The following is a 19,547-nucleotide window of genomic DNA, read 5'->3' as shown; positions in this document are numbered from 1 at the left end:
TAAAAAGACTGAAAGCAGCTTTCACTTTCAGCTATGAAAAAACTAGCTTCAATCACATCTACTCCTCCACTGAGAACAAGTAAGATGAGTGACTTCTTATAAATCTATTTGGAGGCACCACACTTCCAAGAAAACCAGGACTTGCAGGCCCAATATACAAGAAAGAAGGTAAAAGCCCCGAGATGAGCCTCTAGTCTCATCACTTTCCTCCTTGCGGTATTTGCTGATTCATAAGCTAAAAATCTGGGGAAGCAAGCAGAGCACAGCAGACAAAGGTCAGAGGTGTTAGGCAGAGTCTATCACAGTCTCAGGGTTAAGGAGGAAAAATTGAGGTTCATGACCTGCTAAGGATGACAGGCCTATTAACCACGCCACATTTTCTGGAGGAAACTCCTATGAATAAGGCAGAAATAGACCAAACTTTACAGAGACTACAGCCTACCTACTATCATCTGCCCCACCGTCTGCCAGAGGCAAATTAAATCCTCTCTGGAAGAAGATACCCACCTGGAGCTACTTCAATTTTTCATATAAAATGTCTAGCACTCAAAAAAAGTTACCAGACACATCAGGAGGTGGGACCAAAAGAAAAACAGGCAACAGAAAACATCTCCAGAAGATACAGATACTGCAGTTATCAGACTTCACAATAACTTTGATTAATATGTAACAGAAAATAATGATAAATGGAGAATTTTGACCGAGAACTGGAATCTGTAAGAAAGAATCAAATAAAAATTTTAGAAATAAAATATGTAAAAACTGAAATTAAGAATTTAAAAAGGAGTTAAGAAGCAGACTAGGATAAAGTGAGAATTGATGAACTGGAAGATGGGTTAACTAAAAATGTACAGGCAGGAAAAAATGATGGAAAAGACAGGGAAGCAAACATGGAAGGTGAATGGAGCACAGTGAAAAGGACCTAACATTTGTGAATTTGGTGTCACAGGATGGGAAAAAGGAGAGAATAGAACAAAACAATATTTGAAAAGATAGTGTCAGAGAATTTTCCCAACCTGACAAAAGATATGAAGACATAAATTCAAGAAATTCTACAAACCCCAAATAAGATTTTTTTAAAAATGCACACTAGAAAAAGAATGTTGAAAATATGCTAGATAAAGAGTAGTATCATTAGCATATTCCAAACATTCTTAAACCTCAAGAAGAAAATACAGACTAATCAAAATAATGGCCAAAGGATATGAAGAAAATTTTTTTAAAAAAGAGAAAATCTAAATGGTTCATAAACCTGTTGTATGAAACATGTAATCTGAAACATCATTAATCGAAGTCACATGTATGAAAGTGAGGTATTTTTTTAGCCTTGAGTAAGAAAACATTAAACAGAGTGAAAATAACTAGCATTGGCAAAGTGTAGTCGGAAAAGCTCTCTAACACCTTGCTAGTGAGCATATGTAGGTTCACTCTTTCTAGAGGGTTATTTGTTACGTGTTATGTCAGGCAGGATAAGTTAGTTCGTGCAGCAGTAACAAGCAATCCACAAAGGCTTTTGACAAACATCTACTTGCTCACATGACACGTGCACTCGGGTGGGCTGCAGGTCTTTTCCGTGTTGTTTTCCCTCTAGAACTCAGGTTGATAGCTGAACCTCCTCCTGGAACATTGTGAATCTCACAGCAGAAGGAAAGGAGAGTTTGGCAAACCACATGCTGGGGCTTGAAACTGACAGCCGCAGTTATACAAATCACTTCTCATACTGCACTTGCCAGAGAAAGTAGCATGGCCAAGCGTGACCCTGCAGAGAAAAAGCCTACTCCTGCTCCAGGGAGAAGCAGAATTTGTTTGTGCAAACAACAGGACCCACCACATGGATCCAAACTCAAGACCCAACAATTTCCTAATAATTAGATCAATGGGCAGGGATAGATGGAAATTGTTCCGTTACCCATAAACTAGAAATAATCTCAGTGCCTACCAAGAAGTCATAGGTAAATAAATGAAAGTATCCAGAAAATAAAATGTATTACAGTAATTAAAATAATGATGTGTAGTTGTTGATATACAAAGATGTCCTCAATAAGTTGTGAAGGAAAAAAGCAAATTACATGTACCATATTACATTAAATGACTCTGATGTTATACCTAAAAAAATTATCTCTAAATAAAACAGGTGATTTTTATCTTAGGTATTTTACCTTTCTATACTACCTGAGTATTTTGCTGTATGTATGGTTGACTTTTAATGTTTCAAAGACCAACAGAGCCATTTTAATATTCTCAATAAGTAAAATGTACAGCATGACGAGGATATGGCGAAACAGGCAATTTCCATAGACTACTGATGGAAGGAGAAATTAGTACAATCTTCCTGAAAAGCAAGATGGCCTTTAAAAGACTCACATTCTTAAACTCAATAATATGCCTTCTAGGAATTAATCTAAAAGGGAATGTTCCAATAAACTAGGACACCCACTCATCAGGGCATTATGTCTATAGCAAAATTTCAAAAACAACCAAAATGTCCAACAAATGATTAAATAAATGATGATACATGCAGAAATGGGTTTTTAAAATCAAGATTTCTAAATATAAATGAGCTCAAAATAGCTTATAAGAGAAAAAAAAGACAGAATCCAAACTCTTACTTACAGGATAAACTTTAGAAATAGGTACACTGAGAGATCACATCGAATGTTAACTTTATTATCTCCAGTAGTGTATAGTGTAGGTCTCTAATTTTTATTTTCTTCTACTTGATTCTTTTCTTTTTCTTTCTTTGCTTTTCTTTCTTTCTTTCTTTCTTTTTTTGACAAGTCAAGGCCACATGAGGCCATTTTATTGCAGTTAAATACCTTTCTCTCTATTTTTGTCCAATTTTCCATAAAAGAGCATACACATAAATATTTCTATTGGAAGCAAGAAAAAACATCTAATAACTGTTACTGTTCAATGTCAAAGGTAAAAGAGTAGGGGTGGTGTGATAATTCAGGGAAAATCAAGCTCTCTCCAGAACGATCTTCAAAAACCACTAAGATCAGAGACATTCTGCTTCAATGAAAACTTCAAATGCCCAATTTCATTGCCTCTTGAAATTCAGTAAAAAAAGATTTTCCCAGCCTCTTCACAGAGCACATACTGCTGCTCAGCCAGGAAACACATGAATAACGTCCTGATAATGGAAAGGCATCTTGAAAGGCCCACATTTGCACTGCTGTTAAGTTAAAAGCTAAGAAGCAAATGAGTAATGACCTGGAACATGTAAATGTATTGGAAAAGGGCCACATTTGCACTGGAAAGGTCTTTCCCCAGTTGAATCTCCTGACTACAGGAGACTAGTAACAATTTCCTAAATTATGAATTAAGATAATGCACAGGAAAGATTATACATGAAAAGACTGAAGATGAGGACCATTCTGTTGGCCTGAATATAGTTATGAACTACGTGGAAAAGAGAAGAGTATCACACACACACACACACACTCACACACACTCACACTCTGAGCTACAGGCCCCCACGCACACTGTATTTTTAGTGAATCAGACTCAACGGTGATTTCCAACCAGGTAAAGAGACACAGGCGTCAGGGCTGTGACACCAGTGCCAGCCCTTTCTTTCTCCCTCACAGAGGACAGCATTTTTGTATTTCTTAATGTCACGTGCTAAAAAGAAAGGAATACTACTCAACGTGGCACAGAGCATAGCTGATGAAGAAACTCTGAAGACCCACAATTCAGGGTCTCTATCACAGACTATATTGCCATCTGTGAGTTCCTTGAGGGCAGAGCCTCAGAGCTTGTCCCCCAGTGCTTCTCCCTCAGGAGCCTGGCAGAGAAGCCATCATTAAGGATCTGGGAAGCGTGACTGATGGGGGCATCTGCTCCAGGTGAGGAAGGAGGGAAGGGGCTCTAGCAGGGAGGTTCAGAGGTATAGTCCTGTATCTAACCCTAGAACCACAGTTCTGATTTATTCATGCCCCACGTGGTACCCTCAACACCACGTAGAAAACCACCAAACATCACAGGCTAGCACCTCCTCTTCCTCGGGGACACCCCAAACACCTATTAGGCAGGCCGCTTGCTGGTCAGCCGGGCTACAGAGGCTGACAGAAGAAGCCACAAGCTCCTCAGGAAGTGCTTTCTAGTTCTAGGGCTTTCTCTCCGGGTTTCCTTTCACAAAGGCAAAGCCTTGTGCTCCACAGACCTACATAATCACGTTCTTAAATTTCCTGTGTCAAATGGAAATGACCACTCAGGCTTGAAGTCAGACCTAAAAAACTGGTGCTTAAGGACACTAGAAGAACAACCCAGATACGGATTTGTCAACCAAAGACAATGTTTGTGAACCTCACTTCCCAACACTCAATGCATCCACAAAATAGTTGACGGTTCAGTTATACAAATATTGAAAAGGTTAATCCAATGAAGTAAAAGTGACAGATGAGGAAGCTCATCAGACACTCTGGCCTCAGCCTTGGCTGATGTAGCTCAGTGGATTGAGCCCAGGCCTCTGAACGAAAGGGTTGCTGGTTTGATTCCCAGTCTAGAGCACATGCCTGGGTTGTAGGCCAGGTCCCCAATAAGGGGCAAGTGAAAAGCAACCACACATTGATGTTTCTCTCCCTCTCTTTCTCCCTCACTTCCCCTCTGTCTAAAAATAAAATATATTTTTAAAAACTTTAAAAAAAAAAAAGAACCTCTGGCCTTAAACACCTATTCCCTTGAAAGAGCACCAAATTTCAAAACATTACTAAAACTTGCACTTCTGAGTGGAATTAGGTCTTTTTTCTTCCCTTCTTACTCTCGTTGTCCAAGTCTTCTTTCTTTAAGTTCCTGCCAGCTCCCTCCCTTCATTCTGCTCTAGCCCCTCTGGCCTCCTAGTTGTTCCAGAACATCCCAGGCACTCCCACCTCATGGTCCTTTGTCCTTACTGCTTCCTCTGGACCGCTCTTCCCCCAGACAGCTGTGCCACAAGGCAACACTTTCACTTCCTCTGAGTCTTCACACTAAGGCTCCCCTCAACAAGGAGGGGGATGTCATCAGCCCATTACTGACAACGCCTGCTTGGCCTGCTTTACCTTTTCTCCTCCGCACGGAACACTCCTCCACTTGCTAAGCACTTCACATGTGTCCTAATGGTCTTATTTACTGTTTCTCTCCCCCAAAAGCCCGTGAACTCCATCCGAGTAGGAATTTCTGTCTTGTACAGTGCCAGTGCGTGGTGCGGGACACAGATATTCAACAAGTATGCATATTTGCTAAATAAATGAACCCATTAAACTGACAGCACAGCAACTTTATGCAGAATCAAGAAGCATGTTTACTGAGGGAAAAATCTTGCTTTGCAAATCTACATATAAGATGTACTACTAATTTTTAATTGAAAATATTTATTTTCTATTGTTAATGTTCTAGATGCTCGCTTGCTTCCTATTATTATAAAGAGTGAATTTTAATAACCATTGCTTTTTACATGTTGATTGTACTATGTGTTCAGTTACTAGGGACTATCATTTGGCTTCTACCTATGAATATAAATGGGACAAGTTTTGCAACTTTCTTTAAAATTCCATGTAATAAGCTTGTTTTTATTATACTAATAAAACATGTGAAGATATTTTTAAAAAGGAAGCATGTTTAATGCAAATCGTTTTGTGGTATTTCTTTTTAAAGGAAGAATTGCAGTATTCGCTTGAGTGTTACTAGTTGATATAACTCCCTTCGCAATCAAAAACGTATGCACAGTTTTGGGTAGACTGTGCCTTGCTCTGTCTTGCTAGGCATGAAATGGGTCACCTCTGACTCCTCGTCAGCTTCATTATCAATTAAACTTCCACTGAGCACATGGTGGTGGCCTCCACGTGTCCCCGGCACCAGATAAAAGGGGAGTGATAATCATGAAAGGCAAACTGTGTGAAACATGGAGAGAATGTGTCATGCCTCCTGAGGCTAACCTCATACCACATTTTTAAATGCACAGCTTGTCCTATTATGAGTATTTTCCCAGAGGAAAATATAGTCAAATGTTAAAATTCTAACAACAAATACTCCAAATGAGAAGTGTTGACTGTGCTGGGAACTCTATTAAGGGCTTTTCTCATTTTATGGAATAGGAGCACCTCAGAGGGGCTGGCAGCTACAATTTCCTACTAAGCTGCATATTCTTCAACTTTAAAAAAACACCTGACAAGACATGGCGCTGGCCAGGGTGGTGGAGATCCACTACTGATGAACCAGCACATGATTTTTAGCCTCGGAGGTTGTGCAGATCACAACCTGGGTCCAGGTAGTCCCAGGGATGGGCTGAGCCTGGCAGCACCCAGTGGGGTATCCCAAAGGGGCTGAGAATTTACATACTTCATGGAACCATCACCCTGGCCTTCAAGTTTCAACGTGGAGTCATTGTTGCTGTGGATTCTCAGGCAAGAGCAGGTGCCTACCTTGCCTCCCAGACAGTAAAGAAGGTAATAGACATCAGACCCTACCTACTGGGTACCATAGCTGAGGACGCAGCAGACTGTAGCTTCTGGGAATGGCTATTGGCTCAGCAACACCAAATCTGTGAGCTTCGAAACAAGGAATACATCTCAGTAGCAGCTGCCTCCAAGCTGCTTGGCAACATAGTATATCAGTATAAAGGCACGGGGCTGTCCGTGGGCCTCATGATCTGTGGTTGGGGTAAGAGAGGCATCTACTACGTAGACAGTGAAAACTGAATCTCAGGGGCCACCTTCTGTGTAGATTCTGGCTCTGTGTATGCACATGGGGTCATGGGTCAGGGTTACTCCTATGACCTACGGGAGGAGAGGCCTATGATCTGGCCTGCCAAGCCATCTACCAAGACACCTGGTACTCAGGAGGTGCAGTCAACCACCACCATGTCTGTGAGGGTGGCTGGATCCCGAGTCTCCAGTGATAAAGTAGCCAATTACTTGATAAATTCGGTGGATCTACCCCCTGAAGGAGGGTGGATCTAGCTGTGGTGTTTCTTGGGATGACTGTTGTTGATAATATGGGAACAGTTCCCCATTCTATAGCGGAGGGGTCCCCAATTGTATTGATTGTTTTTTTAAGCTGTGGTGCATTGACCTCTATGTGCTACCAGTTGTTAATGAGCTGCTGCAAAGGAAATGATTTGTTTTGCTTTCTTGGATGTTAACATCACTCAAAATAAAATAAAAATAAAATACTTGACAAAACTTTTAGTAAGAAGTGGCAGAAGAGAGCAACCAGGCATGCCAAACGCTAGATCCTTGTAGAACCTCAGGAATTTCTCCATGTGAAAAAGCACTCACATCCACAACTCAAATAATTGTGCTGACTTTACTCTCTGTTTCAGTGATTTTTCAATCAGGGAGTGATTTTTCCCCTTCACACACCAAGGGGGCATTTGGCAATGTTTGGAGACACTTTTGGTTTTTGCAAGGGGGGCCAGAGTAGGCAGATGTGCTACTGGCATCTATAGGGTAGAGACCAGGGATGCCGCTCGGCATCCTACAATGCACAGAACAGATCCCCACAACAAAGAATTATGCAGCCAGCAGCTGTCAGTGTTGCCAAGGTCGAGAAGTCTCAACACAATAAAGGCCGTCAGTGAGAAGCCTGCAGCTGACATCACAACCAGCGAGGAAACGCTGCAAACCTCTTCTCTAGCAGCTGGAACACAGCAAGGATGCTCACGCTCACCATTTCCAGTCAACAGTACTAGAAGTACTAGTCAGAGAAATCAAGCAAGAAAAAGAAGTAAAAGACATCCAAATCGAAAAGGGAGTACGTAAAATTATCTGTTTACAGATGACGTAATCTTATATAGAGAAAGCCCTAAAGACTCCATTAAAAGAAAAAAAAAAACTCTTAGAACTAATAAACAAGCTCAGTGAAGTTGCAGAGTACAAAATCAACATGCAAAATCGGTTCCCTTTCTTAACACCAACCAAGCTCTAGCCACAAAGGAATTCAAGAAAATAATCCCACTTATGATAGCATCAAAAAATAAATAAAATACTTAGGAATAAATTTAACCAAGAAAGTAAAGATTTTTACACTGAAAACTATAAAAATTGATGAAAGAAGTTGAAAAAGGCACAAATAAATGGAAAAATATCTTGAATTCTGTCCAATTGTGAATTGGAAGAATTAATATTGTTAAAGTGCCTGGGCTCTCCTAAGCATACACTGATTCAATACAACCCCTTATCAAAATTCTAATGGCTCTTTCCACACGAATAGAAAAAGCAGTTCTAAAATTTGTATGTAACCACAAAAGACCCCCAAATAGCCAAAACCATCTTGAGAAAGAAGAATTGAGTTGAGGACATCACGATTTGTCACTGCAAATGATATTTCAAAGCTATAGTACTCAAAACAGGGTAGCACTGACAAAAAGAACTTTATGGCTCACAGATCAGTGGAACAGGAGAGACAGCCCAGAAATAAACCTAAGCATGTATGGTCAGCTAATTTTAGACAAAGTCGTCAGGAATACACAATGGGGAAACGATAGTATCTTCATTAAATGGTATTGTGAAAACTATATATCCATATGCAAAAGAATGAAATTGGACCTGTGTTTTACACCATCCACAAAAGTCAACTCAAAATTATTAAAGACTTAAATGTAAGACCTAAAACTGTATTTTTAAGTATTTTTAAAATCAAGAGTATATAACTAGCAGCAAGAAACAGTATCCCAATTTTACCCAACAAGCTCCTGTGTGCAACAAGCTCTACTAGACTGAAGAGGATATAAACAGTGATGCTAAGGATCTTTGCTCATGGAGTTTACCAAGTTTAGAGAGAGAGAATATCAAATAGTCATTATAAAATGAAACAGAAGGAAAGGAGTTTCCTAAACAAGTTGCAAGTGGGAGTTCAAAGTCAGGGAAGCCATCCAAAGAAAAAGGGAACGGGAGAAGTCCGTGGGGAAGGTGACATCTGAGATGGACTCGCAGCAGAGAGAGGGGGTAGGAATGCGTTCCAGGGCGAATACGGATCTTCCAAGGCTATGAGAGCCCAGCTTCTGCAACACAAAGGGACACAGTGGAACATCCGGTATCCACTCCCACAATAGTGCGGGCCTAGAAAGAAGAGTTTGCAAAGATGATACTGTTGTAATACAAGCCACACATATGAAAATAATTCAGAAGTGGTAGCAGAACAGAATGGAAAGTATCCAGACACAAGAAACCAGAGAAAAAGTACAGCATTTGTTTAAATGACACATCTCAAAGCTCCAAATTAAAGAGGCAGTGAGACCCCAATGAAAAGTGATGGGCCATCACCAGGGACTGTGCAATGCGTGGAAAGTGACTGGATGGAGGAGGTGAGGGAGGCTGGGCTGACTCCAGGGTTGCAAATAGGGGCAACTAGAGGCGTGGAGGCAACCAGAGTCAGCTGTAGGGTTTGCAGCCCCTGTATGGTTTGCAGCCCCTGTGCAAAATGAGAATGCAGGACCCCCAGTTCAAAATCATTAACGTCTAGGCAGCAACAGCAGAGCATCTCACCAATGACTGGGCACTTTTAGGTACAGGGCGCAGGGACTGCACAGGTCGCACCGTCACAGAGCTGCCCTTGGAGGCAACAGAAACAATGCCACAAAGTGTGTGTGAAGGGGCATTGAGTTGTGCTACTAACGTGTAATGTACGACATGCCAGAAGGTTAGCAGGAGAAATCCCGTACTCGACCTCAAATGCAGGTTCAGGAAAGAGGTCCCAAGCCAAGAGCTGGCATCAGCTGTACAAGCTGAGGGGGGCTCTGCCAACAGGTAATGTTCCCAAGGGAATGTGTGAATCAAGGTTCTCCAGGGAGACAGAAACAGCAGGAGATACAGACATACACCTTCACTAGGTATTTCCCAAGCTCCCTGCCAGAGAGCCAATCAAGGGCAAAACCAGTCAGGCCCTGCTCTCAACACAGCTACTCATCACAACCCCCCCAAAAATACACAGACAGGAGAAGGAACAGAGTGAGGGGTCAAACAAGCTGGAGAACATCGACCTCCACCTTCTCCTCAAAGCAGAAAGCCAGGACTCCCTAGGAGGAAGAGAAAACCTCCAAGGCTGAGCTGAACCATTAATCAGAAGATGTAAATGTAATCCATGGCAGGTTCTCGATGGTGAGCTGCACTGGACCCCCTGGAGGGTGTGTTGCACAGAGAGCTGACCCTGGGCTTTCGGATTTGAGGTCTGAGGTGAATTCCCAGGTGCCCAAGTAGAGATGAATAAGAGGACCACGGGGCCCAGCACTCAAAGCGCAATGGGTCAGGCTTGGGCCTTTGCACACTTTTCGAAAACTTAATTCCTTATCATACATGGTAACTTATAGGAAATTTCTAGTAAGACACTGGAAAGTAGAACTGTCATGTGTGACATTCGTTGTCTGGCACATCGCTGGCGCTTCCGGGGTGACGTGAATGTTGCATTTATTCACATACTGAGTAAAATGTCAAGAGAGGTTGACATGAAGTTACAAAGATTGAGTTCTTGCATAAAAATCCTGTTATAAATAGTGTAAAGAAAGAAAGTAGAGTCGGGGTTGCTCAGAGCTGGAGGGGCTGGGGGTAGGGGGAACCGCTGAAGACTACAAGGCTTCTTTCTGGGGCCACGAAAATGTTCTAAAACTGTTCTGATCTTTGCATGTAGCTGTGAATATGCTAAAAAAAACCCCACTGAACTGTGCACTTTAAATGGGTGAATTGTGTGGTATGTAAATTATATATCAAAACAGCTGTTTTTAAAACATTCATTTTTCTTTACTTTCCCTTTCAAATTATTTCCTTTTACTTTGCATTTGGTGCATTTCCTATCACTTAGAACTTTAAAGCCTTAAATTAGCTTTCTTTAAAAATATTTTTTCTATTTCTGCACATCCTATGACTACTTCGATTATTTAATTATAGTCATTTAAACATTTTTTTGAATCAAAGAAGAGTATACTTCCGTATTTTTAGAGATGGAGATCATCTATAGGTGAACCCATCCAATTTTCCAAGTAGAGATCTTGGGATATTCTTTTTAATCCTCTCCCAAGGATATGTTCATTGATTTTAGGGAGAGAGGAAGAGAGAGAAACGTGGATGTGGGAGAGACACATCAATCAGTTGCTTCTCCTACGCAACCCAACCGCTTATCAAACCCACAACCTAGGTATTGCTATGTGCCCTGACCAGGAATCAAACCCCCAACCTTTTGTGGACAGGACAATGCTACAACCAACTGAGCCGCCGCTAGGGCAATCTTGGGATCTTTTGAGAGAAAATCACGCTCATGTAGTTCTATTCAAATACTGAAAAATTATATGACTCTTCTGCAACTGGAAAGATGTTTCAAATACATAATTTAATTATTCCTTCAGCATTTGATATTGTTTTGCTACAGACAGAATGTCTGTGTGCCCTCCCAAAATGCACATGTTGAAATTCTGACTCCCAGTGTGATGTTGTTAGGAGGTGGGGCCTTTCAGGGTGTTTGGGTCATGGAGATGGAGGCCCATCATGGGAATACTTTTCCTTTCACTTTGCATTTGGGGCATTTCCCATCACTTAGAGTTTAAAAGCTTAAAATGCTTCTGCCATGTAAAGACACAGAGAAGATGACCATCAGTGAACCAGGAAGCCGGCTCTCACCAGACAATGCATCTGCCAGCACCCTTATCTTAAACTTCTCGACCTCAGATCTATGAGAAATAGATGTCTGATGTTTACAAGCCACCCAGTGTATGGTATTCTGTCAGAGCCGTCTGAAAGGACTGAAATATCTTTTAACAGCAAACATTCAGGAATATCCATTCCTGGGTGGGGGGAGCCTTTTTCCTTTTTACAAAGACATTTCCTAAAGTACTCATGTTATTGATAAGGAAACACAGTCTCCATGAATTCACTAAAAACTCTTATGTTGAAATCAAGCCCTGACCAGGTGGCTCAGTTTGTTGGGCATCATCCTGCAAGGTGAAAGGTCACCAGTTCGATTCCTGGTCAGGACACATGCCTGGGTTGCAGGTTTGGTCCCCATCAGGGCGCACGAGAAAAGCAACCAATCAATGCTTCTCTCTCACATCAATGTTTCTCTCCCTCTCTTTCTCCCTCCCATCCCCACTCTCTAAAAATAAATAAATAAAATGCTGAAAGAAAGAAGGAAGAATAGAAAAGAAGAAAAGAAAAAAAATCAAGCCATTTGCAAACTGGTAGATCAACTTGCCAGATGCAAACAAAAGTTTGATTTTTTTTAGTTATTTTCATTGAATTAACATTAGGAAATTTTTTAAGTTAATAGTATCTTAAGTATTTCTGGATCCAATAAAATTATTAGTAGAGTTACTGTAACTCACTGCCTTTAACAAATGAGATAAGGTTTTTTTTAATTAACTCAACACACTTGTGCCTCATTCTAAACCAACCCAATGGATTTAGATTTGTTTACACCAAAGAAAAATTTAATGATTTCTATTAAAGACAAATTTTCCACAGCTTCCCTGGTGCATTTTAAGTAACCGAATTTTTTTTAGAGGATTGTGTTTATTCCTCTTTTTGTGTACAGCAGTGGAGACTTAACCCCCTACTCCTGACCCTGCCTCCATGGGCCCTCCCTGATCAAGCGGTCCCCCATCCCCAAACCCTCCCCACCCAATGTGTCTGTCCTCTGTCTGCCTGATGGCTCTCTTGTGTGATAAGAATCCACACGAAGCAACAAAGGCAAATGCTTCTCTCCCAGGGCACATGTCCCCAGATGGTACAAATTAATAGCTTTGCTCCAAAGCTGGGTTTCCAGACTCTGCTAAAGGAGGAATTCTGTGGTCTATGTGTCTTTTGGCTTCACTGATATGACACTTTGTGTGTGGTCCCAACATAGAAATGACCTTCATAGGTAGGTTGACCAACTACCCTGGTTTGCACAGGCGTTTCCCAGGATACAGGACTCTCAGTTCTGGGCAGGCTGGAATGAGTTGATGTCCCTATAAGGCTAATACACGCCTGTGGAAAAAGCCTCTCCATCCATGACAGCACATGGAGAGTAAGCCTGGGGGCCTCAGAGGTGGCCTGTTGCAGCCCAGTCTTCATCAAAGGAGGATGTGTGGGTGACAAGACATGACAGCCACTTGTTCCCCTGCTCCATGGTGCCTCTTTTATGCCCTTTTACTGAGGATGAAACAGGTCCCCCAGCCACCTAGGTCCTCTGAAGCACACTGGTGAGAGCAGGGAGATCGGTCTCCAGGTAACAAAAGGACTCCACGATGCAGAAACTGAGCTGCGGAGTCCCTTCAGCCAAGTCCTACTGCACCCCGGTGCTGCTGCAAACAGACTTCATTCCCAGAAGCCCTCCCATTATCTAACACCAACGAAAAAAGCCCAACTCACAGCGCCAGCAGAACTGACTCAGGAGCCCTGTCACCACCACTATTTTTAGCACACGACTCTGGCCCCTCGGGTTTAGAAATACAAAAGCTGGAAGGGCTACAAGGAAGACATACAGACCGATGTTCCTGATAAGCGGGGAGAGCCAGGCCCTTTGGAATGCCTGGCTGGACAATGTCAAGAAACAGAAACAAAAAGTTGGGGAACTCATTGCACTGCTTATTTATAGCAGAGCAAGTGACCGAATCAGTCCCTGAGAGCCCCAGGGTGGACAAGGGCTCCGACTCCAGGGATCATTGCAGTACATTTTACCCACAGAAAATATTGAAGAAAGAAATAAGGTTTGTAAGAAAAAAGGCTTGTGACGATCCCTGGCCTGAGGGCCACCCTTTGCCTCCTTGAAATGCTCTCCCTCCTCATCATTCAAGAGTCTGGATCTTTCCCATTCCCCTCCGAGCCGCAGACTGCTTCCATTCCTCAGGCAGCATCCTGGCCTCCACCCACCATTCTCAAAGGTGCTCCCACAGATGCCAAGATGTGGCCCCAGCACCCATCTCTGCCCCTTCTCACCTCTCCTCACTCCCTGGCTTCATTTGCATGCACAGCACCCACACCCACGTTCACTATAGTCTGAACACGTAACATGAGAGCTAACCTCTTACCACATTTGTACGGTTACAAAGGGGTCCCTCCCAAGTAGACATGATATTTTCTTGATGGCTCCTCTTTGGTTAAACATTGGCTTCTGCCTTTTCCCTTGACTGGAAAGGAAGATCATCTTGAGATTAATTCACCCACAGACACAACAGCCCCATTCACTGAGCGCCTCTGCTGTGGCATGCACTGTATATAAGTTTCTAATTTATTCTGCCTGGACCTCTGTGAGGTATTGTTACCCTCATAATAAGCATCCCCATTTTCTAGATGGGAATTTAGAGGAAACTAAAGATCATGTGACTTGTCCAGGATCATATAACCAACCTAAGCCTGCCTGCCATCTTGGGCACCAAACCTGTTCTCTATTCCAAGAAATGTTCTGGAGCCCTTCAAACAAGTGTATAAGCCTATCACCTCAAAACTGCATTAAGGGCTGATTCTGGTCAGTCTGTCTAGGGAGGGGCCTGGGACCCTGCATTTGGGAAACGCTTTTAGGTGATGCTTAGCAGCAATGGCCCCAACAGCCCATATTCCCAGTGCATCCCAGCCTCACATATTAACCGGGTCTGATCCTGCTTTAGTTTCCAAAAGGGGATCTACTCACAAAGGTAGGGATGCAGATAAAAGGTAATACATGCCTTCTTTTCATTGTTTTCCAGTATTTTATTGTGGTAAAATACATATAACATACAATTTACTATCTTAACTACTTTTAAGAGTTGCCTTCCTTCATTTTTATTAAACTTCTGATTTCAAAATAGTGAGGGACCCACAGGAAGTTGCCCCTTCCTCCATCCTCCCCAACACCAACCTCTTGCATAATTAGCAGCGCAAGAGCACGGCCAGGAGGTGGACATTGCTACAACCCGCAGAGCTCGTTCAGATGTTACCTCATACACGCACGTATGTGTCTGTGTCTGGGGTGCCGTGCCATCTCAACCCAGGTGTAGCTCCCTGTAACCACAACCACGATCTAGATGCAAGGCTGTTCCATCACCACAAGTCCCCCCCCCTTCCTGCTATCCTGTTAGAGTGACTGACCCCCACTCCTCTCCCCAAAGCCCTAACCCAGGCAATTTCTAATCTGTTCTCCACCTCTACGTAAATGGAATCACACAGTACAGAATCCTTTGAGATGGACTTTTTTCACTCAGCCTAATTCTCCTAACTTTTTCTTTTAATTTTTTTTAAGACTTTTTCAACCTAACTTTTTTTTAAACCAACTTCATGTACTGTCCCTTGTCTCAGAAAATGTACTACCACAAATTTATTTAATGCCCTTTACTGGGCAGCCCCCATGATCACGGCTCCCACCCCTTCATCAGCCTCCCTCCCCACCTCCCGCCTGTGCCTCTCAGCTGCACTGTCCCTCGCCAGGGGTGATTTCTCCCTCAAGACTTAAATCTCAGAAACAGAAGCCAGGGACAACCGCACTATTCCCCATCCCATCACATGCCTACTTGGGATCGGGACATTCACAGCTGACATAAACATGCCTTTGGAAGCATTTGTTTTTATGTTACTTTGAAATTACTCTCAAATCCCACCACTCCAATCCAATTTTCCTGCTAACCCAATAGTCACTTGGGATTTCACATTTACTCGATTTAGCAGAAGTAAATAAAAGCCACCTTCAACTGTCTTTCAAATTCAGAAACACCATTTAAAAATATTACCCCTTTCAAATTCTTTTCTGTATAGACACACTGAATAACATCAAATATTCTTAAAATTCTACCACATGTTACAATCTGACCTCACCACCCACGTGCACACATACCCCATACATTCCACCAGGTGGTCTACAGGAACTACCTCCCAATCATCTTGAATAAACATATTTTCTTTGTTTACATATTTTAATAACTTCTCTAAATCCTTATTTCTTTTAATTAAAGGAAATTACATATTGTTTTTACGTATGTAACTGTTTTGACTTAATTTGGAGAAATCACAGAAGATTACACAGTTAAGATGTAGAATCACTGGCCCAGTAGGCTGTAAAGCCAGTCTCGAGAGATATCAAAGAAGTATCACACAGACCATACTCTCTGAATTATGTTTAAAAATTATTTTAATAGAGCTTAAAAATATATTTTTTAAAATCTTTTACATAATTCTAAATAACTTCTAGGTAAAAAGAGGAAGTCATAATGTAAATTAGAACAGAATGTTAATAAAATACTATGTATCAAAACTTGTGGGAAAAACAAAAGTGATACTTTGAGAAGAAATTATAGGCAAAATTAACCTGAAAGAAAAAACAATAAAAAGAAAACCAAAAATTGATGACATAGTGAAGAAACAGATCCAAAGCAAAAGCTGAATAAAATAAATATTTTTGACAATATTTGTCACAAAAAGGAAACAGCACAATTGCAAAAATATAGAAAAACACCCTGGCTGGTGTGGCTCAGTGGATTGAATGTCAGCCTGTGAACGAAATGGTAAGAGGTTAGATTCCCAGTCTAGGGCACATGCCTGGATTGCAGACCAGGTCCCCAGTAGGGGGCGAAGCAACCACACATTGATGTTTCTCTCCCTCTCTTTCTCCTTCCCTTCCCCTCTCTAAAAATAAATAAATAAAATCTTTTTAAAGATCTTAACAAAAAGAAAAAGAGGATATAACACAATTACAGCAGAGCTTAAAAAGAGAACTATAAAATGTCATAGACTTATTAACCTTTAGAACTTAGAAAAAATGGGACAGTTTCCTAGAAAAGTAAAGATTACCATAACAGATTCAGGAAGAAAGGGAAAAGCTAAGCAATCCTGTAACTATTAAGAAGCTACTGACCTCAGGCTCTGCTAGGAGGCCTTGAATTTTAGTGATTTACAATTAGTTAAATAATACTTACAGCTTTTCTGGTAGTATAGCCGTATCTACCAGAAGTTGTCATTCAAAATAGTTTTGAATAATAGCCTGCATAGTATATTGATATGAATGTTAGATGAATAAATGGGATTCCAAAAAAGTTCATGTACCCTATTATTATTTTAGATTTTTGTAACATCTTTCCCATTCCTTTACAAGTATAGGATGGAAAAGAAATCGGGTGTTCAAAATCACCCCAACCACCCCACTAAATTCCTAGCTGGCCCATTTCTCAGGTGCAGCCAAGAGGCAAAGGCGGAAAGCTCAGAAGCCCCTTGGAGACCCATGCTGGTTTAAAGGAGCATCACAAGCAGCTTCAGGGGTATTCTAGAACCTGGCTCTCCAATATTCTAGATGCCCTGTTTTCTCCGCCCCACCTTCGTCAACCACAAAATGATGGAGACCAATAACCCTAAAATCCCTTCTAGCTCCAAATCCAGTGACGGTGTTCCTAAACTTCATTTACACAAACACATAAAAAGCAGCATGTAATGGAGCCCTTTCCATCAAAATTGAAGCAGGCCTTCGGGAGCCGATGCTTATCAATGCTGGATGGCTAGGACAGGAAGGATCTTCGTACCCCCTACTGGGGTACCTATCTAAAATTTTCCTTTATAAAAATAAATTTAAAATAAGTAACTAAACACTTATGGTTACTGAATAACATCCTATACAAACAAAAGCAAATTCACACTTAAGAGGGTCAGCTTGCTTCAGCAGAAGTGACATTGAACTTCACGGGCTCTAGTTGCTGCCTTGGAACCCTGCTCTGCCATGGAGAATGAGCCCAGGCCAGCCTGCTGGAGGGTGAGAGACCACATGCAGCAGTCACCCCAGCCAAGCCCTTCTCAGTCCTGCCATCCGCACAGGACCCCAGCTGAATGCAAGGCCAGGATCCGCTGAGCTGGGCCACCCTTAGCAAAATGTTTGCTGCTGTATACATTCGTGAGGTTTCAGTTATCTGTTAGGCAGCATCGCTGTGGCCATAGGTAACTAGTACACTTATATGAAATCGCATGGGAATCTTGTTATGATAAAATAATGAATGTAGATTATACATTTGTCCAAATCCATGGAATGTACACCAAGAAGGAACCACAATGCAAACTATGGACTTTGAGCGATGATGATGTGTCAATGTATTGTAGATTCATTGATTGTAACAAATGTACCACTCTGAGGGAATGTTGATAATGGGAGAGGCTGTGCATGCATGCAGGTGGGCATATATGGGAAATCTCTGTACTTTCCCCTCAATTTTTCTGTGAACCTAAAACTGCTCTAGAAAAATTAAGTCCCTTAAAAAAAAAAAAAAAAGACTTGGGCCTTTCCATTGTTATTAGGCCCAGAGCACCCCAGCCACAGTCAGTGGAGGAAGAAGAGGCTGACATCTGTCAGCCTGCCCATCACAAGCCCAGGTTTTTCCAGGCTCACTTCAGCTGACACACTTCTCTGCACCAGCCCCTTGGGCCCCAGTCTCCCTCCCCACCCCCTTTCCTTGTGCTTGATGGCCCGCAACATACGTATGGAAGCATGAGGCCAGAACGACTTTCTGTACTAACTGTGCTCATGCAGGCCATCAGTGCTGAGGCCTGGAAAATGCAGAAGGGCTGGGTATGAACTCCAAACAACTTGCTTCTCATTTTAGGGAGAGGCGAGTCCAAAGTTTATACATCTTCCGTAACCTTCAAAAAACCACCACTGACAACAAAACTTTTCATGTATCTGTCAAGATAAAGGTCCCAATCAGAACCACACATCATTAAAACATGGAAGCCCCTCAAGCATAAGTGGAGATACCCTCTCATACTGGGTACGTGGTAGACTTCGCTGGCCGACAGAGCGAATGGGTGGAAGGACCTTTGAAGAATTTCCTGGAGGCCCTGGAATTTAAACATGCCTGAGAAGAATTACGTACATCAAGAAAGGAGTGCAATATTTTAAGTTTAGTATAATTGGGCTTAAAATTTGGTTCAAGAGCTGTCTGACATTCCAGCTGCCCTCTAAACAGTGAAGACAGCACAAACACTTCCTTCGGCTGCAGTGCCGTCCCCAGAGCTGTCACCGCCCTAAGGGAGAACCTCCAGACATAGTAAGTGGAAGAGAAGAATTAAGAAAAAGAATTATGACAGCTTTCACTGTCCCTAATTCAGAGGGAACAAAAAAAAAACAAGCCTAAAAGACAGCGAGAGCACACTTGAACTGCTACTGGCGAATTATTTGACACATATTTACATGTTGCATATTACACTATGCAATCCTTTTGGAGCAATCAACATTTTAGAAGAAAAATTGTGTGCTGAGCCACAGCTAATATTCTAGCAATCTCAGGACCAGGAAAGAACGTATTTTCTTAAACAAAACACATCTGATCCTTAGTTACGCAAACCCATGAAACATCTGTCAGCTCAGGCAGGGCCCCCCTCTTAACTGACCAGACACCAGCAGCTCCAGAAAATACAGCTCAGAAAAGCTGTCAAACTTTTAGAGACATTTTTCTTCCAGGAAGCTTGCTGTGGGCTGCACCTGTGAGCTGTTCCTTCTGTAGTTGATGCAATTAACTATCCTTCTTCTCCACCAAAGCTCTACGGCAGGGGTGTCCTACCTTTTCGGCATCTCTGGGCCAACGGAAGAGTTGTCTTGGACCACACATTATTAAATACACAAACACTAATGAAAACAAAACAAAACAAAAAATCTCGTAA

General features: G+C 42.0%; 1 protein-coding gene and 1 pseudogene across 1 annotated transcript in view; one reads left to right on the top strand and one right to left on the bottom strand.

Annotated features, from left to right (window-relative positions):
• Positions 1 to 19,547, bottom strand: part of ANKRD33B (ankyrin repeat domain 33B) — a 63,689-nt gene that overhangs the window by 42,055 nt on the left and 2,087 nt on the right. The window lies entirely within an intron of this gene.
• On the top strand, positions 6,155 to 6,877 carry LOC112320912 (proteasome subunit beta type-5 pseudogene; annotated as a pseudogene).

This window comes from Desmodus rotundus, chromosome 1, assembly GCF_022682495.2.
Source record: "Desmodus rotundus isolate HL8 chromosome 1, HLdesRot8A.1, whole genome shotgun sequence".
NCBI classification, from domain to species: domain Eukaryota; kingdom Metazoa; phylum Chordata; class Mammalia; order Chiroptera; family Phyllostomidae; genus Desmodus; species Desmodus rotundus.
This window is presented reverse-complemented; position numbering and strand designations above follow the sequence as displayed.